Here is a 27,519-nt window from a genome sequence, read left to right as displayed (position 1 = left end):
AGTTTTATATGTTCCCATAATAACCCTTCACTGGGGAAGTAGTTTGTCAATTATTCCTGGTTTTGAATTCAGATTTTTACATTCTGCTTTTAACACCAAGAAGGTGAGAAGTAAAACTAATTTCCCAAGTGATTTTGTTTTTCTTCATAATGAGAAATTCATATGATGTAGAAATCAGCTACAGATTTAAACAGACAATTTCCACTTTCCATTAATATGACAGTTCATTCCAGTTAAAAAGCCTTTTCCTGCGTATGTGGGCATCCTGCCATACAAGAAAGAGGTGCTGTACTTGGGAGGCTACAGAAGGAGAAGTACTTTCTATTTGAGCTCTATTTGCTGTAAATAAGCAGCAAACTGAGAAAGCTTCATAAGACTGAGAGGCTTCATAAGCCACCAGCACAACTGTAGTGTCTAATCTAAGTAAACATGTAAAGAGAATAGCCCTGGGAATTCGATGCCACAGGAAGTTTATGGTATTTCTAGATGTTTCTAACAATAGTTTACCATCCTAAAAAAAAAGCAAATTATTTGCCTGAATGTCTGTTAGACATAGGATACTTTGGAAAAAAAATGAAGAATTTGTATTTTGTGAAGGATATTTCAACAAAGTAACCTTAGTTTTTCCTGCTGTTCACTAGTAATGTCATGACAAAGTAACAATTTTAACCAGCTTTTAAAATATTGGTCTGTAATATAAGTCCCAAATATGTACATTAGCATTTTTTCTAGCCTTCACTTTCATGGAAGTAGTATGGATCCGCAAGTTTACACTTTAGACTTTTTCTTTCCATTTTGAGGCATTTTCCCACGATGTTCTTCAAAGGGCAGACCTGAGGTCGTGTGGGTTTGGCTCAGGTAATCTAGACGGGATTGGAAGTTGCTGCCAGTGAAGTGACAGGAACAACTCATTAGCTGATGTGGTGGCTTTGCCTGTCATTCCCTGTGCTCGGACTCCTCAGTTCTCTCGAAAAGCTTAGGGGTTGCGAAGAAGATTTTGGCTTTATCTCAAAATATTACCTCAAAGGTTGCTTGCTTATCTGGTGAGAAATTACCCTGAGACTGCTCTTGTGTTTTGTTTTCTTAAATTCAGAGCCTGGGGCCTCGGTGCATACAGCAAGCCCTTGCCAGGCTGCCTCTGAACTGGAAAAGAGCAAAAAAGGCCATGCTTGCCACAAGCAAGTTATGGGCTGGCAGGAAAGACAGCAAACACATGGGAAGAGAGGAGTAGTGCAAAGCCATGCAATGGTGTTGGTTGATGTTATAGCAACTGGTGGCACGATGTAAGATCTGTTTAATCCAGTTACCTTACCAGTGGCAACACAGTTGTCTTAAAACGTAGTATGGAGCAGGGCAAACCTGCAGTGCCAGACAGTGCTGCTCTCCCAGCCTCCGAGAGCTTGCAGCTGATGTGCTTTCTAAGCCAGAAGTGTTGTTTCTTTTTTGGAGGCATCACAGGAGTTCTGAGGAAAAATGGGAAAAACAGTTGTTGTCAATGGTTTTTATGGAGAACTCCTCCCTTAGGCAGTTCCTGTGAGGGACAGCCTGAGGAAAATATGTTTTTGACAATTTAATACACTACTAGTGGTGACCAAGATTAAAACTGCAAGTAGGAGCTGACTTCTTGGTACAAAATGAGAAAGAATACTTAATTGTTGCATGTGAGAGTGAGATCCTAGAAAGATAGATTGCTGTTGTTTCTGGGGGAAATGACATTATTCACTTGCCTGTGCCTCTCTTTCCTGAAGCGCTGAAAGTGGAAGAGACACTGCCCCAAGGAGTAAAAGATGTAACACCCATTAATTGTACCAAAACTGAAGTCAGGATACCCATGGGCTGGAGGGTTAAGAACTGAATAGCTAAGATGGTTAAAGAGCTCAAGTGCTTTCTGAGGTTTCACTTAAGCTAATGCCAACTGACTCAATACCTCTCATCTGAGTAAACACTTGAACTAAAACCATTATTCTGTTTTCCAAGTGAAGTGTTTCATTAGTCATCAATAACTCTTGGGGTTATATACAGCCACCTTCACAAGTGTAACAACTTGAAATCTGGGGAGAATTTTGTTTTAAAAAAGAGAAAGTAGAATTTAATATTTTTTTAAAAAAACCCTGCCTATTCCCATGATATTTTCTGAATAAAATTGAAATATAACAAAGTTCTTGGTTTTCAGACAAAAAGTTAGGTTTAATTTTAATTATGTCATCAAAACCCCTGGACTGAGCTGTAAGTATGAAGAGCACTGTCACATTAAGTAAACATTTTCTAGTACATCTGTTATTTTTCTCCTCTTTCTTTTTGGACTAGTATAATATTCTATGAGATAGACAACTGTCCATGCTGGTAGGTATGCAAAGGAAAAGAATTAATTTTTAAAATTTAAATTACAGGGAAAATAATTAATAAAATTCAAAGTTGGAATTATATATAAAATAAATGATACTCAACATTTCTATTAAATATAGATTATAGCTACTCTATATGGGCCAAATTTTGGCTAAAACACTTTGCAAAACAGTCATATATTCTGGTCAGAATTTTGGTCCTTGGCAGATAATAGTCTTTCCTTCCTGGTCATTGGCAAGTTCTGTATTTCCACGAGTTCAGAAATGTTTACTGTTCCTGCTGTACCAGTTAGCTCTCTTCACAGTCTGAAATGCACATACTGGGATATCTTGAGGCTTCAGAAGACAGCAAGGTCCATTCAACCATAATGACCCGGTCCAGGTGTTTTGGAGAGTAGTGGAGAGAAGCTCTTGGCCATGTCTGCAAAGAACAGGCTATAGGTTCCAAGTTAACAGGACCTATATAGTGGCATTTCCAGTAGTACAGTTTGCAACCTTTGGCAGTGTCTGACTTCCTTATGCCAGTTACATGTAAATCATGGTATTTGGTAACTGCTGCTGGCCTTAAGATTTTTCTACTTTTCCACGCTTTCAGTCTATTTGCTGTCTTCTAGCAATGTTTATTTATGCTTGCTGGGAAGAAACAATTATTAATGTTTTGCTGGGTTTAAACCTGTTGCCTGATTTGAAAATTAGATATTTTGGATATCTTGCAGTGGTCTGACTGCCACTAAAATGGGCAGAGGATATGTTATCACACAGCAGTGAGAATTATTTTCCACAGCCCAAATGTAGGATTTCTTCTGGTAACTATGCAGTTGTGGGCTGGATCTGCTCTCTTCCTAACCTAAAGCTTTATTGGGTGGGGGTGGATCCCAGAGCCTTGGATCACACTTTAGGAGACTTTAAAAAACATTTCACTAGAATAATAGCAGGATCATTTATTTTTAGCATAGAATGTAGCTAGTGCATATTATTTTGAGATACTATTTATAGACTGTTTAATTTCTTTTCTGTGAGACTCAGTTTGAATTTATATTCTTGTTGCTCTTTAGCAATAATTAAAGTTTGTTTTGTATAATCTTAGCTATAAGCTCATAATCAGCTAAAAGAAGCAATGAATTTCTATAGCTTATGAAGTTTCAAATTATATTTTTTTGGCTAGTGGCTGTCTGTTATTAAATCACTTCAAAGCTTTGGTATGATCTTTAGGTATGGCAAATACAGGATTTTTTTAAAAAAGAAGATTGTTTGCGGAGAGTGGTTAGAAGGTTGACTTTACAGAAATATAGCTTGGGTGAAATTTGTGATTAAATAAAATTGGTTACTGTCCTCCTCTACAGGAAAGATGAAAACTGCATTACTCTTGGTGGTCAATTTAAATTACATTTCTAAGCAAACTATTCTTTATGAAATTTCTTGGTGAAAAGAGCAATGGGAATAGTTGAGGAACATGAAATAGTCCTTCTAAGAAGAATTGGTTACTTAACCAGCTAACTAGGAAGAAAGATGGAAATTATGTGTTCATAGTTGATCAAGTTTCTGTGAATTTATTGGTTTAGACTGTGGAATGAGGAGATGGGGATTTACCTCACGGAGCTTCCCCAAAACAGGAGCTAAAGTTTCTAAATCCAAATTAAAAGGATGCACAGGTTCTCATTTCTGCCATATTACTCAGAGTGTTACGAGAATCCTTTTCCAAGGAAACTTTTCTACAGTATATCTGCCCTTACTTTTGAGCAATCTATGCATGAGGCAGGAGGCACACAGTGTCAATCAGCAGGTTTGCACTTTCTTGCTGCTGTGCAAGGCAGCCAGCAGGAATTTAGCAAGCTCTAAATGCTCAGCATCTGACTTTGCCTTGCATGAGCTAGGCTTGTAGCATTTCAGTTCAGGCTCCATCTCCTGCTATCTCACTCAGTGCTTAAAACTGGGATGGGAGGGAGAGAGCTTGGAGAGCAATGATCATGAACTGGGAAATCAGGCAGGGATCTCATGGGAGAACAGAGGAGGATGTAGGAAGGTTAAGTTTCTCTTTTATGAGATATAAGCATGTTGAGGTCACCTTGAATTCAATGTCATACTTGCCCTCTAAAGATAGGTATGTACACATGCAAGTAAATAAAATAATGGTCTCTTTATATCCATGTAAAATTTGTAATTTTTCTTTTATATAATAACTTGAAACAACTCTTCTGCTTTTGTTGGAGTAGCTATATATTAATACATCTGAGTTTAGAATTTGACCCTGCAATGAAATGATCTTCCTATTGGAGCATGGCACACATCACCACCTGGTGATTCCTGAGTTCTGGTGAGTAGGAAATTGGGCTAACACTGTCCCTGCAGTGAGAGTGATGCTAGTCTGACTGACCCAATACTGATTCAATCTTTTCAACTTTAGCTTCTATGGTACTTTGAAATCTTTGCAGAATTCTCAGCCTTTGTTTCCTATTAGAAATCCTTAGGACACCTGTTGTTATGTGCCAGCTTAAGGGATAAGAAACTAAATCTAACTTCCAGTCTTACCTTTGCCTGTGTTCCACAAAAAATGCAGCCTTCATCCCACATCCCACAGAAAGGCACACATGCAGATTTTCTCACTTGAAAGATGAACTACATACTGCTACCTGATGAAACTTTTTTTCCTTCTTAATTTTCAGTTCACATGCACAACTTCTGTTTTGATTAGTTTAACAAGTTGAAATGTAACCTGCACCATGGTATTTATTGTAGACTTGACTAAAACAGAGTATTTATGTGAATATTCTCATATTACACACATATTCAAACCTTTTACCTGATTCAGGTGCTTATTGCTTTTGTAACCTTTCTGGCCAGCCATCACAAGTGTCTGGTAATTTCATATATTCCTTTTCTACAAGATTCAGGTAGTCATGCATTGAGGCAAAAATGTCAACACTTATTGATGAAGGAGACTTGGGGAAAAGTAACTTAAAATGTAATCAGAAAGGAGCTTTATGTACAAACAGTTGTGGTTGTAGCATTATACCTACCCCATGGTCCAATTACCCTTGTCAATGAGTGAAATACACTCTGAAAAAATAAGTGCAGATTAATATACACAGCCACTGTCTGAAGATCAATACAGGCTTGGACCCATCTCAGATTTATTAAAAGCGTGGATAGCACTATGGATGTAAAAGGAATTTTATAGGTAGCTAGCTAGCTAGATAAATGTATCCATACTTTCAAAACTGATAAGCAAATTTGATCCTCACTGCTTAACAAGAGGCAATTAAAAATGGGTTGATTTTCTAAAAGTACCAAGGCGCCAAACATTAAAGAATTGGTGTCTTTTGGGAATTTCTAATTGAAGATTTCTTCATAATGGAGGAAGAACCCAAAAAGTCAATTTTTATGTCCTAGTAAAGTTCTTAGTCTCTGGAGCTTCCACATTATATATACTATGATGTCAAGAAATAAATGAGAACTATCAGCTGAGGGTAAAGTAAAACAGACCACAGAACTGCGCAGTAGGGCTCTGTATTTTTGCTGGACATGTATTAGTGGTATGGAAAAGAGTAATCTAATTACAGTTGCCACCCTGGTAAAGATATCCTATCCATATTTTGAGATAAAAGAACATGAAAATATTTCAGAAGCTGATGTTAATAATACAGTTCTCTTATGCTCTGCCTTTCACACTGCCCCTTGGTCTTTATACAGTTCAGCATAATGAAAGCACCAACAAAACAGTATGTGTTGGCTGTCCAGTGTGAAAACACTGACAGTGTAGTCAGACACCTTCTAAAGCAAGGTTTAGCAAGAATCTCAGAAGAAATCCCTGCTAATTTACACAAACCAAAAGAGCAACAAAATGTCTTCTTTAGGGAAGATATCCTAGTGTTGTCCCAAGACAACAGTGGAGAATCTGTTGTCTTTGAAAAACAGATGTTATGTTGAGAAGATGAAAGACAAGTGGGAAAGCTGACCAGACTGAAAGGTTATGCAACCATACCCTGCTGCAAGATGGAACTCAAATGCATTTATATTTTCTTGCTAATGGGAAAAGCTTTATGTTAAACAGGAAAGTCAGAGAAAGCAATAAGAAGCACAGATTTCTTCTCAGTAATTCTGTGCGTTAGGCAGAACAGACTGTTCCACTGTTTGCACTGGGAAAAAGGACAGCAAGGGCAGTCCAGTCACAGAAGACTGCTGATTTGTGCAAGGTTGCAAAAATAATGGCAAGTCTGAAATTGAGCTGGAATTTGTGTGGCTTGAATTCATCTCTAGTTTCAGTCAACAGGGACTGTGCCCTTCTCAGCATCATTCAGTGGCTAAGCCTACAATGATTCCAAGTCGGTGTTATTTTCCTCTCCCTGTCATTTTAAGGTTTTGCAACCATAGTTCTGCTTTGTGCTGATGTTCATTAACCCCCCTCTTGGATAATGTGAGTTCTCAAAACAGCTTGTTATATGTTTAGACAGATCCTAACTATTGATTAACACACTTGTGTACTCTAGGAAGTCTGTCACATTGCAAGCATACTGCAGGATGTATAATCTACTTTTTGACTGAGTGAGAGAAGTAATGGCTCTCTCCCCCACCCCTCCAACCTCTGCCTTTGTTATTTACCAGACATCGTAATTTTCTGTTAAGGTAAAACTGATGACTACCCTTAGACCTAGAAGAGTGCAGGATCCTACATGAAGAAACAATCAGGAAAATTTGGTACATTTTCCCTCTCCAGCACTTTGGGTTTTCAGTTCAACATAGATCAAAATTGAGTCTAAACCACTGCAGATCTGTCTCTTTCCAAAAGATGCTCCTTGCCAGCACCTCCATTTGAACCATTAAGCATTGGCTCTGTATTTCTTCCTGATCATTGTCATATTATCTAGGAGAATTAAACACCCTTCTCCGCTCAATTCGACAAACCATTTCTTCAAAAATGCCTCTGGAAAATTTTGCCTATGACTGTGCTTCCTCTCTTGCCCTAGTAGGCAGCAAGGTACTACATTGCTTCTAACTTCACATATTTCTGTCCTAAAGTTTGCCAGCCCCTGTATGTAATGTTACCTGGTGCTATATAATGAATGTGTTTGACTCCTTGTAATTCCCTCTGACCTACTATATTGCATGCTGCTTATTGCAGCAATGAGAGAAAACCTGACTGTTTTAATCTCTCACTGAGATGAGAGAAAACTCCACCCTGTTTTGAGGGTAGCCCTTACTGTTGCATGTAGCAGCTGTAGCTCCAGAAGAGTTTACTTCTGTGGGTACCTAGGAAATTCTTTGTGCTGTGCCTGTTCTCTTTCAAAGAAAACATTGAAAGAGTTTCACTCATCTTCAAATGGTTGGGCCATTACTATACTCATTAGAAATGTTTTGGGAAAGCAGGTAGGCTTTGGCATATAACTGTGAAAGAGGTTAAACCAGCCAAATCAGATACCAGTGACTGAAGATGTGCAGTTGCCCAAAATCCACACGGATGTAGCCCAGAGAGGGTGCCCAGATGCTTCTCGAAAATCCCATCATGTAACTGTTTAAGTAATGGATTAATTAAATAATTATGATTCTGGCACCAAATATACACAACTTCTTTTATCTGGTTTAAAGTGAAGTTAGTTTACAGATGAAGTAACATCTTTCCATTCAGATGAACTATATTTTTTACTAAGTTTACCAAAGCTAAGTACCAAAGTAAGCAAGAGTAGTTACCACTTTTCACCTGTAGTCCCTATAATTTCTTGATTTCAAGGCTATTTGGGTGACCTGGTCTTGATTTTGTAAATTATGGACACTATAAACACTCCTTGCAGGGGGAATCCTATTTAATGCAAAGCCAAAGGAGTACTGAAGCTGTAATCGTGTGTAGACAAAGCCTTGCTCAATACATGACCGAATGGCACCATTGTTTGTGCTGGTGTCGACTATTGTGGTACATGTTCAAGCAGTGAGATCACAACAGACCTCACTGAAGTGTTAAGCTCAGTTTTCTTGAATTGGTGCACAAGGAAGTCACCCAAAGCAGAAGCAAATTTAAGTGAGTTCTGTCTGATCCGTGTCCAGAGCTGTGACAAGTGCAAAGAACATGTGTTGCATGTTCTCTGAGACGGGCAGAATTTCTGGAGCTCTTTGATAGCCAGCCTAGATACCATTCTGGCATAATGTGGCCTCAAAATGCAAGGCAAAAAGTGAGCCTTGGGCTTCTGATGTCTGAATACAAGTGTTTCTCCTTAACATCACACAATACATGAAAGGAAGCATCAGGAAGGAAATATACCCTGTAGCATCATTCTCAAGGGAAGGTATACTTCCACAAAATGAAAATAAATGAGTTGGTATTATGATAGTCTAATACTGTGATGTTATGTACAACAGATGCATTTTTCTGCTAAGGGTTTAATCCCTTCAGGCCCATTAAGCAAGGGGAAAAGTTTAGAAGGGATGCTGTTAAAAGAAGACATTAATGCACCTTTAAAAGAAAGTAGTTGGAGCACAAATCCCTGGAGAAATACAGTACAAAATAGTGAATGAAATATTTATGCTTTCTACTGAAGCTGAGTTTATGCACTTAGGGAGAAGCCCTGATGAGATGGGTCTTCCCCTTTGTTCTGAATCTATTTTTCCAATTGCTCAGACACAGCTGTTGGTTTCACAGTCACTCTGAGGTTGATTAGATCAGAAATCGTAGGCCTGTCTGCTCAGCATGGCCAATGACACACAGAAAGTTTGGATGTATTCTAAGCATGTAGTTTGAGTAAAGGAGATTTCTTTTTGTGTGCTTCCAGATGTATATTGGTTCTTCAAAATTTAGTGTGATTGGATCAACTTTCCTGTCTTATTCTAAACAAAGCAGGCCAATACGGGATATAAAGCTTGTATATGTTCATGAGAAATCTCGTTTAAGGGCCAAATATGCAGCTAGGTTCACTGACTTATCCAAGGCCCATGACTCTCATGTTTATATACCATTACTTTTAATTGTATTTGTTCAAAAAGAAGCAAAACTGCATAATAAAAAAAACTATGAAAGCTTTCAGGAGAAGACTTTCCGAAGCAGATGGAGGAGGAAGGTGCATGTAGATCCCTTTCTTTCTCTTTGGACTTAGGTGCTGAGATTGCTTATACAGAAAGGATAAGCAATTCTCCTTTTAAAGAAATTATTTATGGTTACTAGAAGAACATTATTTATTTTCAAATAGCTTCTAAAAGAAAAGTAAAATTCAAAAGCAATTTTGTGCCTTGTATTCTGTAAAAGGGTTCTCATGTTTTCTCTACACGGCTCATTTCTTTCTAGAGGGTCTTTTCCAAACACTGCCCTCCTATTCAGTCTCATTTATATTAGCTACTGACATTCAGCTACCTACATCAGTCACCACAACTACAGCAATTGCCTAAATGGAAAAAGGGAAGAAAAGGTTGTGTTTGGTTTTGGTTTGGGGTTTTTTTGTTTGGTTGGTTTTGTTTGGCTTGGTTTTTGGGGGTTTTTTTTTGCTTGGTTGAGATTTTTTTTAAACTTCAGTTTATTGCAATTTGTAAATATGACATATTTACATTATTTACCCTTTGATATAAAGTGCAAAATGACCTTGCTAAAGTGTCCCTCTTGTGTTTCTGTTTACTGAACTTTTTTTAAGCTCACAGTAAATAGTAGTTTAGATTTTTAGATAAATCTGAATGTACAAGGCATATTTCACAATCTCTGAAATGAGTAAGCAACTATATTAATTGTCCTCAAATAATTTTACAAAGAGCAGCAGTAACATGTTTTGTGCAGGCCTATTTCTCAAGTATATGTAAGTAAATAAGAATAAGCTGGAATGGACATCAGAAAAGATAATTTGCACAGAAAATCTTAAGATTGTGGCCTTCAGGAGTGGTTTGGAAACATGATCGGGATCCACTCAATAACATTGTTATTTGAGGTGTCAAACCAAAAACATATGTAAGAGTGTAAACCATTCCTTGACAACTGTCAAATTTAATCTTTCTGTGTTTTGCCGCATTAACGATTAATCAATATATAAAGAAAGGAAATGTAGTAATTTCTCCTTGAAAAGATCTTCTCACTATTTCAATAATATTTAATGCTTATGGAGCCTTTTTTCTTCCTTAGAATGTGTTAAAGATGTGAACTTCTTCAATCTATCCATGTTAATTTATTTAATTCATCCAACACTTCACTGAGACTGGTAGTTAAATACTACTATTTTTCTGTCCAAGAGGGAGGATAGGGCAGATTGCTTAGGTTGCTTCATTAACTTTTTTGTGGACAGGAAAAAGGGGCACAGTTGGATCTCATTTTAGAACTAAGGATTTCCTGATTTTCAGTCTTCTGTTTACACAAGTGCATTGTGCTGCTCTGACTTGAACCAAGTATTCCCTGGCTTAGGGAACTGAAGTGTTGTAGATATAATCAAGATGTCCAAGCTTGCATATCTCCAGTAAGCACACTGGGACTTTGTTAGCTGTTACATGGTGCTTCCTGAAAATCATTTGGTGTTGTCCAAATGAATTTCCTAGTCCGGAATCCATTGCCTACTAGTGAATTTGTTATATTTTCTCTATAAATTTAAATCCAAATGCCATAAGACACTGAGCTTCGGTATATTACTGTCTTGAACTAAAAGGTGCTTTTAGACATTTGCAAACAGTGTATTGTAAGGACAAGGTAGCATTTTTCTTGTTTACTTCTTAGAACTCTTCTGGTATTAAGGATGCTTTTTCAGGGTGGAACACAGGGAATTTATTGTGTAACACCTGTTAACAAAAGAGGGACTTGATTAATTTCCCACTCATGGTGCTGAAACTGTTCCCCTTTGTTGTCATTTTCTCAGGGTTATTACTCATTACCCTTATTCATTCTGCTTTGATAGAGGTAAATAGCTTTTAATTCCCCCTGCCCTCAAACCTTCTTAAAGTTTCCTTTGACAGCTTGTTGTAATTATGCCCCTCATTGAAGACACACTCATTATTCTCTGTTGCCCTGAACAAGATTATTTAAGGCTCATTTTGGATTTACTCTGTGCATGTGTGTTGAATGTATTTCCCTGAAAAATAGAAAATAGCAATATAAGGGCAGTGTGAGACACTTGTAAATGTGTTACTGATCACAGCTTGTATAGTTGGAGGTATTTCAGTGAACATGAGCAATGTCCTTGTCAATACATGACAAAAAAAAAAAAAAGAAAAAGAAAAAATAAGAAAAAAAATACCAAAAGGATACAAACAAGAAACTATCCAAGCCTTCTGTACAACCTGTTATTGAGTAATTGTTACATACAGTTTACTCTTGAGCTGTCACTGTATCCTCAGCTTTAATAAAATATGTACCAATATTTGAGTGGTTTTTTTCTATATCAGAAGTCTTCTTTTGGAAGATATCTGATGGCAGTATGAATGTTATTAATAATGTTATTATATTGCAATGTGGCATTATTACATCTCATTTCTTCACTTCAGCTCCCCAGACATAACTTACTTGCTAAAATTAACAAGTTCTTGGGAGTGTCAAGATTCTTGCTTTGCCACAGGCCTTGGCCTTATTGTTACTGAGACATCCCAGTGCCAAGGCATTTAACAAATAGCTCTGACCATTCCTAAGAGGCAAGGAAAGAGGCCACTCATTCTTAATTTTGTGTCTTCTCTCCTTTCCCTAATGAAAGGATGCTCCTTGGTAAGGTTTCTGTTCCTAATTGCTAGGGCTGTTAGTTGTTCCACAGATCAGACAGCAGGAGTAGTTCCAGAAACATAACTTTGCCCTTAAATGACCTTGAATTCACTGGAGTAACTATAATACCCTATAACTCCCATCCAAGGGGAAAAAAAAATCAAACGAAACCAAAACCAAACCTATCAGAGTAGTTATGCACTTGCTTATATATATATACAGATACATATATATATGTAAGTGATCACATTTGAATTATCAGCTTTTGTAAAGTTGCAGTCATGGTTTTTTCTAGCTGCATTGCACCTAGATGCTTTTCATTGGGAGACAGCAGGTCTCTTCTGCTTATGTGCTTAATTTTGTCATATTGCCTCCTCGCTTTTATGTTAGGAGTTGCTATTTTTTGGTATTCTAACAGTCTTAGGCTATTTTGTAGTAGTCTGATTCATTAAGGTATTGGCATTTCTAGTTATTTGAAAACAGTAACACAATGCAAGGAATGTTATAGAGATTTAAGGGAAACAATAGTTACTTTACAAATTAATAATGAACTCTAGTTCCTAGCTTATCATTGAGAGTATCTTCAGCTATACTTTCATATTATTAAGCACTTTGCTTTATGGCAAATGTATTCCTGATGGAGTGAGTTTTCAAACACAGACACTGTTTTGCCTGTAAATAATCCATACAGAAATGACTGCATTTGCATAGCTTTTTAACTGGATATATTAAGTTAAATTAAAAAAAAAAAAATTTCCTATAATGACCTGTCCCAAGTAAGAGATGTCTACCTTGGAAAGCAGGTAGTTGTATTTTTGCAAAATCATAGGTGGTAGGTGCAGACTATAGATATAGACTTAAAAATTTTATTTGTATAATTTACTTTTTCCTGATACCTTATGACCTTCAAGCCACAGAGGGTCAACAACTGCAAAGATATATGTTGGAGGAAATCATTCTTGTTGAAAAGGAAGTGACTGAATCAGAATACACAAACAAAACTGGGAGTACTATGGAGGTCTAACCTTGACACAGTTTGTGTTTGCTGCCTAGTCCCAGGGTCCATGGTGTGTTGCACTTGCATCCCACCTGATGTAGACCTGCTGTGAGCAGCAGTTTTTACCTGGCATTTCTGGATGTCTGTAGCAGAGGCTGCCAGAGCACCAACAACCTCCCTGAAGCAGTAAAGGAGTAGTTTGCACCACAAATGGTGAAATACCACCCTGGCTAGCAGATTTGGCAGATCTGCATTGGATCTAGGACTGCCCTTCCTATAGAAATTTATTTGTGAACTGTACAGTTATGCTCTTTGTGTGTGTGGAGACGAGTAACTTCCAGATGTACATATGAGTCTGTGATTTACAGTAGGGTCCATGTGAATAATTACAACTGTTGTGCGTGCACACAGATTTTTAGGGATGTTTCCAAGAGTTTTGAACAAAAAGGATACAGAGCCAGTACATATTTCAAAGATATCATCATCTATATGTGTGTTTCTGCTTGCTTCTTACAGCTGGAGTTCCTATAAATGGGAACAATCCCAGTCTGAGAAAGAAAATGAGAAATAGTGCAAATAATGCATACTCTTTTTTTATTGTAATGGTCTGCACATGCCAAATTTAAATGTGTACACAGATGCCACTGAAACTGAGATGGATCCAAACCCATCTCATGCCTTTAGCTTAGAAAACACTTTTTCATTTCCCAAGAGAATATGTAATTCCTCGCTGAATATAAGAGATTGTACCTTAAAAATTATTTCAAGTGATTATATTTATAGGCTGTTTATGAGGCTCATTACCCTGTACATGAGCACATAAATGAAATTAGCCTCACAAGAGGCATTTATCCAAGGACACACAGGATGTCTGCTGCAGAGCCAGGAACCAAAAGATATCTTCCAAGTTTAGTCCAATATCTTAACCGCAATGCTATTTTTGCCTACTTGTGTCCCACCGTACTCCATTAGAGACCAGAAATCTTCACACGGAGACCTCTGCTCTGTCTTTCCAAAGATCACACGTGGCTTGTGTATTCTTCCCGTATATATTAAGACAAGATATGAAGACAAGTCTCAACAAGAATATGCGCTTGTGTCACCAGTCAAGATCACTAGTTCTAAATGACTGAAGGAAATAGCAAAAGAAAACACAAGACATATGTAAAGTAAGACATTACAGATCTTTTTTAAAAGAATGTCTTATGCTTCTGCTATAAAGAAATATCCTATTCAGAGAAATCCATTACCCAATTTAGTATGGAGGGGATAATCTACTGTGGATGTTAATCCTTTGGAGTCTATTTTAGCTCTCTATTTCTTAAAATTATTGCTTCATTCTCCAATAATTTTACAATTCAGTATCATTAATTTTATATATAGAAAAGGATTGATGGAACTGCTTATTGTTAAGGTTTCCTATCCTTTCCCATGAGAAACCTTTCTTTTCAGTTGCTGTAAGAGTAGGATTAAGTTTACTGAGGAAGAAGATTGAGATTAGCATGCTGGCCTGAGGCTTGGGACAGTACCTGCCTGCTAAGGTTCAGCAGGTCTCTCTGCTGCCAGGATATCCCTGAGGTTTGCTGCTGCAGTTTGGTGGGCTGATCCCATAGAGGAGACAGGAAGGCCTTGTTCCTACTATTTGTGGCTGAGGCCTGTTTGAGAAGGAGCTGCAGGTTTTAATGTTGTGGAAAAGATAGCAGGGATGGCTTATCTGAAGCTCCCAGTCTACATATGAGATGGGACCAATAAGTATGTCTCCTGGTTGAAGCCTGGGCTTTGAGCAGAACTGTGCCATATGATACACAGTATTCTGAAAATGTAGGCCCTTCCTTAAAAGAAGGAAACCAAAACTCATTGCTGACTTTTTAGTTAATTTTGTATGTGCTTCAGTTGCTGACCTGTTAACTGGAGATGAACATAGTTCTCTGTCTCCTCAGGTATTAGGAAGATAAATTTACATGTGTTATAAAGCATGCTATTACTGTAGTGAAAAAAAAACCACCTCCTTGAGAGTCTATGCAAGCATTAATAATTCTGTCTTCAGAGCAGAGTTTGAATACTGTACAGGAAATATGGTATGGCATTAAAAGGTGATGAGAAAATAAAATATGAAATATTTTGTCATACAGTTAGCAGTGCCCATCCAACACTGAGAACGAGGCAAGGAGCCCTCCCATTAGAATTCAATGTGATTCTGCAGATTTTATTCTAATGAAGAGACTCAAGAGTGTAGTTAAGGTGGAAAAAGCAGTCTGAATTCTAGTGCTCCAGAAATTGTAGCTGTTCACTTCGCAACTTGTCTTTTAATATACTTTCTTTTGTGTTATATAAAGCAACTAAGGTGGAAACTTAGAAGCTCCATCAGGCTAATATAGAAATCCTAGTATCATATTCCAGAAATCCCAGGCTTGGTATGACACCTCTTCCTCGGCCAAAAGGTGCTGGTATTCGTGCTGGCAGTCATGCAACAACCGCCAGCGCTAAGCAGGAGGCCAGAGCGGGGGACTGAGCACTGAAGGTGTTCCAGAGCCACATACAAGCAAAACCATGGGGGTTCCTAGGGGAGCTGGAGCAAGTGGCAGAGTTTTTAATACCTAGGTCAGGAAATGATTCTGATGTTTAGGGGGGAGTTCTACTGCACCGGGTCGAACTGCACCCAGACAGTCCTGCGGGATCAAAGTGTGCCACAGCACGCTGTCATCTACCGGCCTGCTTGGATCATGGGTTAGTTACATGTGTATAAGTGTTTGTATATAGGGAGCCATCCATCATCTCAATTCAGAGGCGGTCCTTTTTAATGCAGCACATTCGAATTTAGTGTATCTGTTTTCATTCATCTTTGTAGGAGTTATACAACATGATTTTTTTTCTTTTTTTGCCTTGCTGGTTAGTGCTGTTACAAGACTAGTTCTTGAATTAGGCATTACTGTGTTTCCTTCATACAAGGAGGCAGCAGCTAAATTATTGAATAAAATTGGAGATATAAATATGGTGAAGTTCATATACTGCTCTTTGTGATGCTGAAGAACAAGTGAATGACTTGTTGTGATAGTGAGAGCATGGGATCTTTGTCACTTTTTCTTATAGCCAAGAACTTAATAATAGAAAAGACCAATTCAGAGAGGTGTGCAGAGAGGGTCTTTCATTTGCCCTATCATTCTTCACTACTATTTCCTCCTACTTGATCTCTCACTTTACACCTAAGACGTGTTTCTCTTGCTGTTTGAAGAGTGCTGAGTAGAGATTGGCTCTTATCTAATATTATTTAGTGTTAACTCCCTTTCTTCACTCAGACTGCAATGACTACTTCAGGGTCATGCAGCTGGAAATGAGAATGTGTGCTCCACAGGTAGTCAGCTCACTGAGCTGGTCCCCCAAAGTGTCTGCTCTTTACTACAAACAGTTTTTTTCTTTTATTGCAAATAGAAATCTCAGCTGCCAAGAGAACCACCTGCATCTAAGCATGCAGGTAGTGTAGCGATGATTGCTGTATGGTACACATTAGGATTCCAGTCTGAGTGATGCAGATGTTTAGGGACTTGCAGTGACTTTAAGGTGACCCAGAGTTGCTAGAGTGCCAAGGAGTTGGGACAGTCCTAAAGAGCATTTATTGATACTACAATACTTTGGAAACAAGAGCTAAGACCTTGCTAAGAACTGACATTTGCAGTAAAATATGTAATGCCTGAAGAAATGCAAAAGCAACTCTTATTAATATTGGCTTTTCTTAACAGTAAACTTGAAATATTTTGATAATCTGTAAGCATGCAATATCTCTTTATAATTAAACATTATGCCTAGTACTGTGTCTAGTACCAGGTCCAGCAGTGAAGGACCGCACATACAACTAAGGTTATCAGTGCAGTGTCAGAAGTGAAGGAATCAAGAAAATGGTTGATGCCATGCTCTTGACCACAACCCTACTGAATAAAATAAAATATTTAATTGCGTCCTAAAACCTTGTTAACTCGAGTTTCGTTGTCAGACCAATGGGAGAAGCAAATTGCAGAATCAAGAAATTTTGACAAAACGAAGACAAACCAAGCCCAAGAGTTTGTAGCATGGTCCCACCTGGTGAGATAAGAATTATGAATGTGCAGAGAGGCAACAACCAAATGCATCCTTCACTATCTCCTGGCTATTGCTCAGTGAGATAGATAATCACTTACCTCTTCTCATACTCAGTATGAAAATTTGTTTGAGAGAGATCAAGGAAATATGAAGACTGCAGATGGTGTCTGGAGATTGTTATATATCATTACACAGGCAAAAACAATGTTAAAAAAGCATTAAGGTTGCAAAGTCAAGTGTTCAAAAGGTATAAAATTACAGAGTAATGGTTGTCTACACAGTTGTAATGGGCCTCTCTGTGAACACTTGTTATCTTTTTATTGTTCCTTATAATTATCCCATTACTCATTAACCTTAAATGTGGGATCATATGGAATTTTCCCTCTTGTTCTTTTAATTTAATTTACATGTGAAAAAGATTTTAGCTTTAAAAAACCCAACAAACTGAAAACCTGAAAATGCCATCCCATGGCATATTGACAAATGGATTGTCAGCAAGGTTGAAATCTTTCTATTTATCACAGAGACATGAAGAGTCTGGCAACATTAGATTTTAATAGTCTATGTGGACCAGTGCTAGAAGGGGGTGGATTGCCTTGCAGCTGGGCGTAGATGATTTTTGTTCACAACAGAGGAGTAGTCAACGCCAGGAATTTGGAGGTTACAGCCAGGATGCAGAGGGAAAAGGGCTGTCCTCTTCTTTCCTTGTACATATTTCTGTGCCCTTCCATTCTCCCCCATTTTGGTTCCCCTCATGTCCTGCCTAGTCCCCCGAATCAATTTGGCACTTCTTAACTGCCTGGTTGCCATCACTGTTGCTTTTTCATTCCTAATTTTAGTCGATTCTTAATCTTATATCACATTTTGCACAGGTATTTCCAGCTTCCCATTTGAGTCTTCTCCACTTCAGACTGTAATGCTTACTCACCCTGGGCTCCTTTTACACCACCAGTGCCTTGATGTATTGCCTTCACCTCCACCTGTAACCAAGGCATATCCCCCCTTTTACTCCTCAGTTTGCCTTTGTGCCACCTTCTCCACAGCTCGTCATCTCAGTGAGTGATGGGCAACACCCCAACAGCACAGCAGTATCTTATTGCAAAGAAAATGCAATACCCCACTACTTGACTTATGTGTCATTATCTCCTGTCATACCTGCGATCCTTGGCTCCTGCTCTGTGCAGCTGCGGTTCCTGTGCACACACTTCCTTACAGTGGAGGAAGGGATTTCCTTAAAGAGAGAGGGTCTTGACATTCCTTGTCTTTCTGCAGAGGTCTGTGGAAGCTGGGAGGGAAGCAGGTAGAGGAACTCTAGGGAGGTATTTGCTGAGGATGCAGGGACTGTGTGTTTTCAAATGTTTCTCATGTGTCCAAACCTGGGAAGTTTTCACAAGAAAGGTAGAAGGTGCATCCCTAGCAGAATGAGTCACCCATTTGGCCAAATTTCAGGTCCCTCTTCCACATGTTGTAAGAAACCTTGCTTTCCCTCAGGCTCCTTCCAGCCATTATCCAAGGAGAAGCAGCTGGATGAGCTTGGACATTTTTGCCTGCATTTGAATCCACTTTATTCCAACACAAGAAAAAACCCCCAAATCTTTCTTGAGAAACACAAAAAGGACAAATGGTTTTACTGAAATTTCTCACCATGAATTTGAAGGGAGAATGTAATCTACAGGATAGAAATACTCAACAGTAGATATCTGACAAACCAATAGTTCACTCAAATGTCTGATAACATGGGAAATGTCAAGCCCCATAGTGACAGAACACTACTAGCCCTTCTGATAAAACAGTGAAATAAGGTGACTAGCACAAAGAAATATCTATTGCTGAAATACAACTTCTGAATTAAATGAAATTAAGTTATTGTTAAGTTTGGTTGTTTTTTTTTTTCTACAAGCTCTTCACAATACTGAAACATCCACCTTTGCTTGGTGGGAATGTACCAAATGGCCAAAGTGCACATTATGTGCAAGCTGAATTTGTGTCAGTATTTCAGCTGAAAAACTATATCAAAAGACTAATATTTAACTCCTACTGACTTTAAGTGTTTTCTGTTTGTAATTCTTAACCTGCTGCCTGTGAGTTGAGAAATCTTTGGCAAACACTGTTTTTATGTTTGTAAGCTGATATATATTTTGCTGCTGTAGGATCCTAAAAAGACAAGCATGTTGATGTCAAGGGTATACAACTTACAACTTGCAATTGTGAACAGAAGGCAAGCTGTGTACATATATACTTAACAGAAACATCTTTAAAACCCTTTATTGAAAAGTAGTCTGTAAGAGGTGAGTTTGATTGGATCCTCAGTTTATGAGACCAAATTCTTCCTCTGTTAAAGAACTTAATATCTTCGCCTTCTACTACGTTTTTAACTCCCTAACTCTGTCCACATCCCTGCTGAGTCACCTCAGCTGATGTTAATTTAGATTTTTATGGCATAGAGTGCTTTCTCTTCCCATCCAGCAGGATGGATTTCCAAGTTAAAAAGAATAACTCTTCCCCCCCTCAAATATTTTTGTTCTACATTCAAAGAACTGCAGCATAAGTAATGAAGTGGAGCCTAAAGCATCTGTGACTGAGGAATCGGGGCAACAAAAAAAAGGATGGAGAAAAGATTGAGAAAAAGAAAGTATTTGTGCTGGGAAGACAGAGGGTTAGGTGGGGACAGGAATGAAGAGGAGACAAAACGGATGAAGGATTACAGAGTAAAAACGATTTGGGAATAGGATGTTGGGAGAGGTGAATAGGGTAGAACAATAGGAAAGAGCGTTTGCTGAATGTGAATAGAAATCATTATAAAGTTTCCACCATCTCCTAATAAAAATACAGTAGCCTTGAGTCCTTGTGCTTTATTAAAAACTCCAGCTGGAATACATAAAAGAAGGCAGGCAAATTATTCTCAAACCAGATAACTTTTAGATGAAGGAGAATGTAGAGATTTGATGAGATTTTTTGAAGGCAAAAGATATTTGACAAAAAAGACTGAAGAAAAGATGCACCAAAGAGGGGAGGAAGGAAAAGGAAAAAAAAAAATGGTAGAGGAAAAAAAAGAGGGAAGATTTGACCTGTAATTAGCATTTGTCTGTTTGCAGGAAATAAATGATCTCTTACCCAAAGAATTTTTCTGGTACAGGAAAGTGTCAGTCCTAACTCACTTTTTGTTAGATGTCACCCTCCCTTTTGTTCTGGCAAGTGGACAAGTACAGATTAGGAGGTTAAACATTTCTACACTGTGCTCTGTTCAGAATGGGTTTGGTACTGTTTAATGGACAATGAGCTATACTACAGTTGACAAAATAGAGATTTCCTGAACCAAATATATTCAGTTCAATACATTTTCTTTGGTTATGATGGACAGTAATCTAGTGTGACATAAGGTTTGATTTTGCATGGCAGGTTGCATTGGTTCTGTGGTAAATGGAAACTGTCCATTACAAAAAAATGCCATTATTCCTATAAAAGAGTGAACTGATTTGAAAAATGGAGAATTGGTTCAAGTCCGCAGCTTACCTGCATGTGGAACTTTTTATCCAGCTCTCAGTACTGTACTTCTCCATTTGCTATGCATTTTCTCCCTATCTGGGTGAGGCAGAATTTGAGAGCCGGAAATTCCCCCTCTGTTGGGAATCATCGCGCATAGTCTTTTGATTCCATGTTTAGTGGACACTTATAATTTTTCTTGTAATGCTTTCAGGGAAGCTTTACATGTTGATAAGAAGGCACTAGAGGTCATAGTATATGTTTTTATGTTCTTTCCACTTGAGTTCCCGTTTGCGTTTAGGTGAGAAGGAGAAGAATAGCATTTTGTTATGCCTGAAGATTACAGATTCTCGTAACCTGTGATCTTTATTTATAAATACTTTGGACTGAATAGATTCTGAATTACTGTAGGGCTTACTGGGGCAAGCTAAATTGCAGATTGCTTTTCCCAGTCATCAATTTCAATTAAAAACAAACAACAACAATAAAAAACAACAACAATAAACAACAACAACAATTTTTTCAATAAAAAAACAACAACAATCATTCCCTAGAGAATGATTTACATAATGGTATTTCATTTGTATAATTCCTAAATAATATTTTCCTACATGGGTAAAGAAAAAAGATAATTTTTGCTTAAGGTATTTTTGAAAACGTGTTAGAGACATTTTTTAGACTCTGATTTTTCTTTTTTTTGAGGGGGACAAAGAAGGTAAATTTTTATTGCAGTTGGGTCAAGGCAGAATTTTAATGGAAAAATTAAATTAAAAAATCAAATTTGAACCAAACTGAAAAAAAGGGTCATATTTTGAGATTTCATCAAAACAATAAAATTTGCAGTAATTGTAATGAAAAATTATTTTTACAAACACTTTTGAATGAAGTTTTGGACTAAATTGCTAGGGTAGTGCCATAATTGTAATGCATTTTAGAAGGGGGTCTATTAGGAGACGAAATAGAAATTATTAGCAAAGGCTCCTTCAGGACTTATTACAGCCAGCATTCGATAAAGTATTATTTAGTGGGCTAAGAAGCCTGCCAGATATGAAAGAGACAAGAAGAAATGTGTCTTGGCATGCTGGGGAATATATAAGTATAGAGAAAGCAGAATGTATTATATCTGATAGTGATAGAATGTTGCCTGAGATGACCCTCCATTCCTGCCTATTGTTAACTTTTTCCCATGCTAAAGAAATGCCACAGCCTGTGAACTCGCTAATAGCAGCTGTCTGGACAGTGGAAGAAGAAGCTGTTTACATACATTATTAGAGGTTTCTGATGAGTTGTTCTGGTACTCTACCAAAATTGAGGTTCCCCTGTGGCACTGTGAAAACATAGAGATTGTTCTCACCATAAAGAGTTCCAGTCAACGCTCATGAGGCAGAGGCAGAAGGGAGGGAGCAGGAGAAGTGGTTTGTCCCAAGGTTATGGCGTAGGTCAGGGGCAGTACCAGTAGGAAAACTGGACCCAGAAGTCGAGTTTTTCTGGGTTTATGTAAATAGGGGCATTTACCAGCGTAATCACTCCCCGGTAAGAATGCCCACATGTAGCATTACGTGGATGTAACTCTAGCTGTCGAGGATGCTGGTGTAGCTACATTAGTAAACTTTCCCAGGCAGATGAGTCCCTGCTCTTGGGCTTTAAGCATGAAAGCCCAGTTGCAAGGAGACCTTCTGCCAAGAAGCGTTGCTGGAAATTTAGCAAGAGGAAGGAAAGAAAAAGCAAAACAAAACAGCCCTCACTTCAATTAGAGGAAAAGATAATTCCTTTCAAGTTGAGAGGCTCGACTCCTGCTGGCCTTTGTTCTTAAGCTTACCCTTGCTGTAATTTCGTGGAGTAACTTGAATAATGCCAGTTTGTTCTGTGATTACCCTCAGCTGGAGCACAAAATTAATATCTCACTAAGTAATTCAGTACATGATGGGTGAACATTTAGTCAAACATGCCCATGCCCTAAAAAGCTAGGATATTCCATGTTTGCTGGAACTCTCTCAGTGACAATTAATCGACTGTGTTTGTATGTGTTTATGAGCCTCAGTAAACAGGCAGCATATTTACGTCTCCCCATTACCTTGAGAAATAAACTTCCTTAAGAAAAAAAATCTCATGTTCCCTGATTACAATCTGATTTTAGGTAAACAGAGGGGTGGAGAAAGTGACTAGTAAGCAGGACTTTGGGGGGGAAGGTGGGAGGTGAAGAATTTTCTCCCTCTGAATCATACCACATCTAATGCTGGTAGTATTAAGTTAATGGGAGAAACGGCCTTGGCTAGTCCTCCTACTGTTTGGGGGTTTGTTTGCCCTTTTTATCCTGGGAGTTCAGAATCGAGACCAGATGTAATATTTACAGACTTGTGATGTGGAGTTGCTATAGAAAATATCACCTTTGAAAGGCATGTTTTCTAACTCGTGCACAATCCTGGTATTTTCTGAAAGCCCTAAACTATTGACGTGCAATCCTATGATATGCTACAGCTGTCCTGTGTCTCTCTCCTGTTTCATCACATTGCATTTCTCTGCCATAGCACTATTTTCTCTCCCCATGAATCTCCTCCAGAACTGAAAGTCTTATTCCCCATTGGTCATATTTGCTTTAGCTTTTACCCTGCAGTGAGGGTTTGTGAGGCGAGAGGAACCCACAGTTATTTGTGACAACTGGGGCATTGCCATTGACTGGTCATGTTACTTAATCCTTTCCTGAATCACAAGATTAATTAACCCTTGCAAAGGGTTCTGAGATGCAAAGTAGACAGAACTCTAAGGTAATGTTATTTACTTTGGTTTTATCCATTAACATCTGCTGAAAGAGGACATTAATGCATAATTTCACTCTATCTGTTCAACTGACTGCTAGTTTCATTTGCTTGTGCATGTGAGGGATTATATCAGATGGAAAACACAAACAATTTAATATCAGTGAATGTTCACTCTTGTTCACTTTTTTTCCTAAAATTTTTCACTCTGCTGCTGTCTGAAGATTTCCTCTAGAATTGGGTCCTTTACATTATGTAAAAGTAGACCAATGGAAATACCTGAGCCATAGTATTAAAACAGAAGATAATAAAGGGCAAAAAAATGAAATATGATGGTAGCTGGCAAGCCTTCGCTGTTTTCCCAAATCTTATAAATTTACTCTTTCAGATTTACTTTATGCCATCTGCAGCTCTGCCTAATTCTAGACTTTGTGGTGTTACGATGGTTACTGCTGAAGGTTGGAGAGCAAACCTGGCTGTTTTTTCATGCAGGCAGAGGAGGTGTGCACGTGTGGGGAAAGCCACCTTCAGTGGTGTTTGTTCTCTCCTGAGAGATAGACATCTGATAATGGTGGCACTCCCCAACTCAGAGAGATTCTGTCAATGCCAGACACTTAATGCTGTCATTGTTAAGCTAAGTATTTCGTATCTCTGTGTCTTTTTCCCCCCACCCCCTCCATAGTTATCGTATGCTTTACTGATGGTTACACTGGGATGCACTTAGAAATTCAGTTAGCTTTCCTTAGGTAAATCAGCTTGATAAATGAACTATTAAATAGTAAAATTCTGTGCTCATCAATACAGTTTTAAGGTAGCTGAACTGAAGGTGCTGACAGATCTAGAAATAAAATCAGTACTCTTCTTGTAACCCATTGTAAACAAGCTGTCAAGTATCAGTATGGTCTCCTTTGAAATAGCTTTAATGAGTAAATAGAATAAAATTAGAGAGACGAGGTTAAAAACATAAGCCCAAGGCAATAGTTGTTATTTTTTTCTTTAACCTAATATATTGCTTTAAGTGGTGGTATCTGTATTTCCTTAGTCATGACTTCGACAATTTTGACATAATTTTGTCAGAAGTTAAAGTGGATTGTTGCTTTTCAAGAGCAAGGAGATAGAAAATGTTTGAATTGCTACCTGATTCTGATATCTATAATTTTAGAAGGTTTTAATAGGATAGGTAAAAAGCTCATTAAAAAAAAAAGTGTAAGTAGAATCGTATGTTAGCAAATAAAAGCCTCTGAATTACATTTTTTCACTGAATGTCTGCTTTTTTCTTTTAACTCACTTTTTGTGAATGAAAAAATCTGCATTTTATGAAAGGCAACCAAACATATGTAATTTCTGTACTTCAGGCTGTCATGAGAAGGATTCTTTTTTTTCTTTTTTTTTTTTTTTTTTTTTTTTTGTCAGTTAACTCCAGGTTTCTTATGCACAGCTTTGGTTGTTGCTGAGTTAATATCCTTTGGTGCCTGCCTTCAAATGTACTTGGCTATCTGGTTTACAGATGATGTGTTACCATTTATTTTGTTTCATTTCTAAACTTCCCACTGAAGAGATTGTTATTGCTCACCTGGCTTGTGAATCTCCCCTCAGGTCAGCGATACCAGTCGTGCCAGTGCCTTTCCAAATGCACTGGGACATGGCTTACTCCCGGGTTCCCAGGAGTGGACCTGGCTGGGGCTTGATAACGAGCCTCCCATAGGAAGGAAAAAAAGTTGTGAAGTTTTCACGCTGTTGCTCACTGGGATCGAACAGCTTGTCTTTTCTTTTGAGGAACATTTATACTTAACACTTGGTAGGCAAACTGCTATTTCAGTTTGCAAGTGGATTCAGTTATTCAAATGCACAGGCCAGAAAATGAAGGGGATTCTATTTAAACAGTGTGCTCCCGAGTCACAGATGATCTTTTTGATGTCTGTATTTTGCAAATGGAAATTTTCCATTTTCCAGCACTAGCATTTTTTCAGAGGCTGTATGCTATCTGAATCTGCTTTTGTGGCTGTTCATTTGCATTTTTGCTATGCTATATTGCCTCCTGTCTTCTCCCCTTGGCCCCCCACTCTTTTATATTGAATTCCTATTTTTGCTGCCTCCACTCTATCTTGCATCTCTGAAGACTCAATCATGCAAGATGCTGAGCACTCAGAGCAAACAGCAGAGGCTGCTCAGCACCTGGTCAGGATTACAGGTGAAAAGTGAAATCCAAACCGTCTTCATATTTAAGATTTTTGCTGAGAGCGAGCAGGAGAAGGGTGGAGCTGTTACCCACATAGATAATAGTCTGCTGCCTTCTGTAGTTCTCCACCTTTTCTTAGCTGTGAGAACTACTGGAGCTACTGGCCAGTGCATCTGATGGGGGAGTGTGTGGAAATTTTGGGTTGAAATTTTATGGCATCATTTGAAATACTCACAGTCGTCAGATGACATAGCCAAATCAGTCCTTCCTGGTCAGAATGCACAGTTTTACACTTCCTTAGTATTTATCTTTTATTTCACCCTGTACACATAGGTTCTATCTTCTCCCAGTGGTTACATCCACATCTACAAGCAAACCGCTTAGCAAGAAAAACTGCGTTAATATCCTGAGGGAAAACTGAGAAGGTGAGGAGAGAAGCACAACAACTTAATTCTGGCAGTTGAAAGAACAATCTGAAAGTTGTCTCAGCTCAAAGTATCACGTATGGTCAAGTAATCACCATTCACTTCTGCAGATACCAATGCTCAAACAGTCTATTTCACCCTCAGGGAAAGTGTGTGTGGGGAGGGGTGGGGGTGGAGAAGAAAGCGTAAGCAAGAGTATCACTGGAGTATCATGCACTACGACCAGAGGCAGTATATTTAAAGCTGAGCAGTGATATAAACCGTGGAGCTGGGAGGCGGGGATTGCAGGCTTCTCCTCCCATTTCTTTTTTCTTAATTCACTTCTCAGAAGAGAAGATGAATGAATAAGAGGGACCCTCAGAAGAGGAACCACATGGTCCTGGCTTGGAATTCATTAGGAAATGAAAATACTCAATAGTTTACCCAACCAGACTTTTTTTGAATCTGTTTCAGCAGGTTTGGAAGCTGGGGTGATGGTAGTTCTCCACAGAGCTCATCTGGATGTGCAAGAACCTGGTTAATGCCTGTACAGTGCTCTGGGAACAGAGCACTTGTTTTGCAAAGTTTTTCTCCTGCAACAGGGGCCAAATAACTGTGCAAGCACAGCACCAGTATGGCACAGGACTGGTACCTAACTACCAATGATTATTAATGCCTGGTGATGAAAGCACAGTGTATAGGCAGTATTTTGAGTATGTGTATGGCTTCCCGTACTGCTTATTTCCTTCAGCTGCTTTCTTTTGCTCATGGACTAACTGGCTATGGGACAGTTATAGGAACCCATAACAAAACCCTCTGCTTCTGAGAACAGCAAACTGCCAGAGTAAAGCGTGATATTTCCATGTTCCTGTCATGTGCAAGCACGTGCCCACAAACCAAAACACAGCTGGCAAGTCTAATTTTAGCTCTATCAGCCTTGAGAAGTGTCCCTTTAAAGAAATCCTTTTTATAATTTTTTTTAAAGCAATTTGGTTGATAATACAGCAGCTGACAATCCTGCTGCAATACTATGGGTGATTTAAATAAAAACAAAAAGAAACTGCTGCCCCACGTTTTTTTCCCCCCAAAACTTATAAATAGGCAAAGCCACTGTAGAAAGGCCCAGGAATCTGATGACATGTTAAAGAAATAAGTTATTTTAAAAAAGGAGAAACGCTGGGATTTGTGTGCAAGAGGAAACATTTTGTTATTCATGCACTTTTCCTCTGGTGATTTATAGTCCTGTTGCAAGACAGACTCTTCCTTCGAGCCTTTTGGAGGATAAATATTTGGGATCGCAGTGCTGACACAGGTCCTGCACGCCTGGGATCTGTGGCAGGTGTGAGGCTCCCGGCCGGGCGCGGGGGCCACACCTGGCCCTCACCTGGGCTCGGGCGGCGGCGGCAGCGGCTGCGGGCTGGGGAGCCCGGCCCTTCTCGGGGGAGACGGAGCCGCGGGTAACTTTTGTGGCACCGCCGTATTTTCACGCGTCTCGGTGAAGGCACCCGCACGCCAGACCGGGCGAGTTTCCTCTTTACCCTCTTCCTCCATTTTGTTCCAACTTTAAATAAACCAAGTCTTATATAAGCGGTCTAACAAAGTATGTATTTAATATGTCTGGCCCGGGGTCGCCTCTCCGCG

The 27,519-nt window shown here is 38.7% G+C and overlaps 1 protein-coding gene across 2 annotated transcripts in view; it reads left to right on the top strand.

Annotated features, from left to right (window-relative positions):
• Window positions 1–27,519, top strand: part of RBMS3 (RNA binding motif single stranded interacting protein 3) — a 598,526-nt gene that overhangs the window by 127,302 nt on the left and 443,705 nt on the right. The gene's annotated exons all lie outside the window — the stretch shown is intronic.

The sequence above is a fragment of the Manacus vitellinus genome, unplaced genomic scaffold (assembly GCF_001715985.3).
Source record: "Manacus vitellinus isolate BGI_N305 unplaced genomic scaffold, ASM171598v3 scaffold_3_pilon, whole genome shotgun sequence".
NCBI lineage: Eukaryota > Metazoa > Chordata > Aves > Passeriformes > Pipridae > Manacus > Manacus vitellinus.
This window is presented reverse-complemented; position numbering and strand designations above follow the sequence as displayed.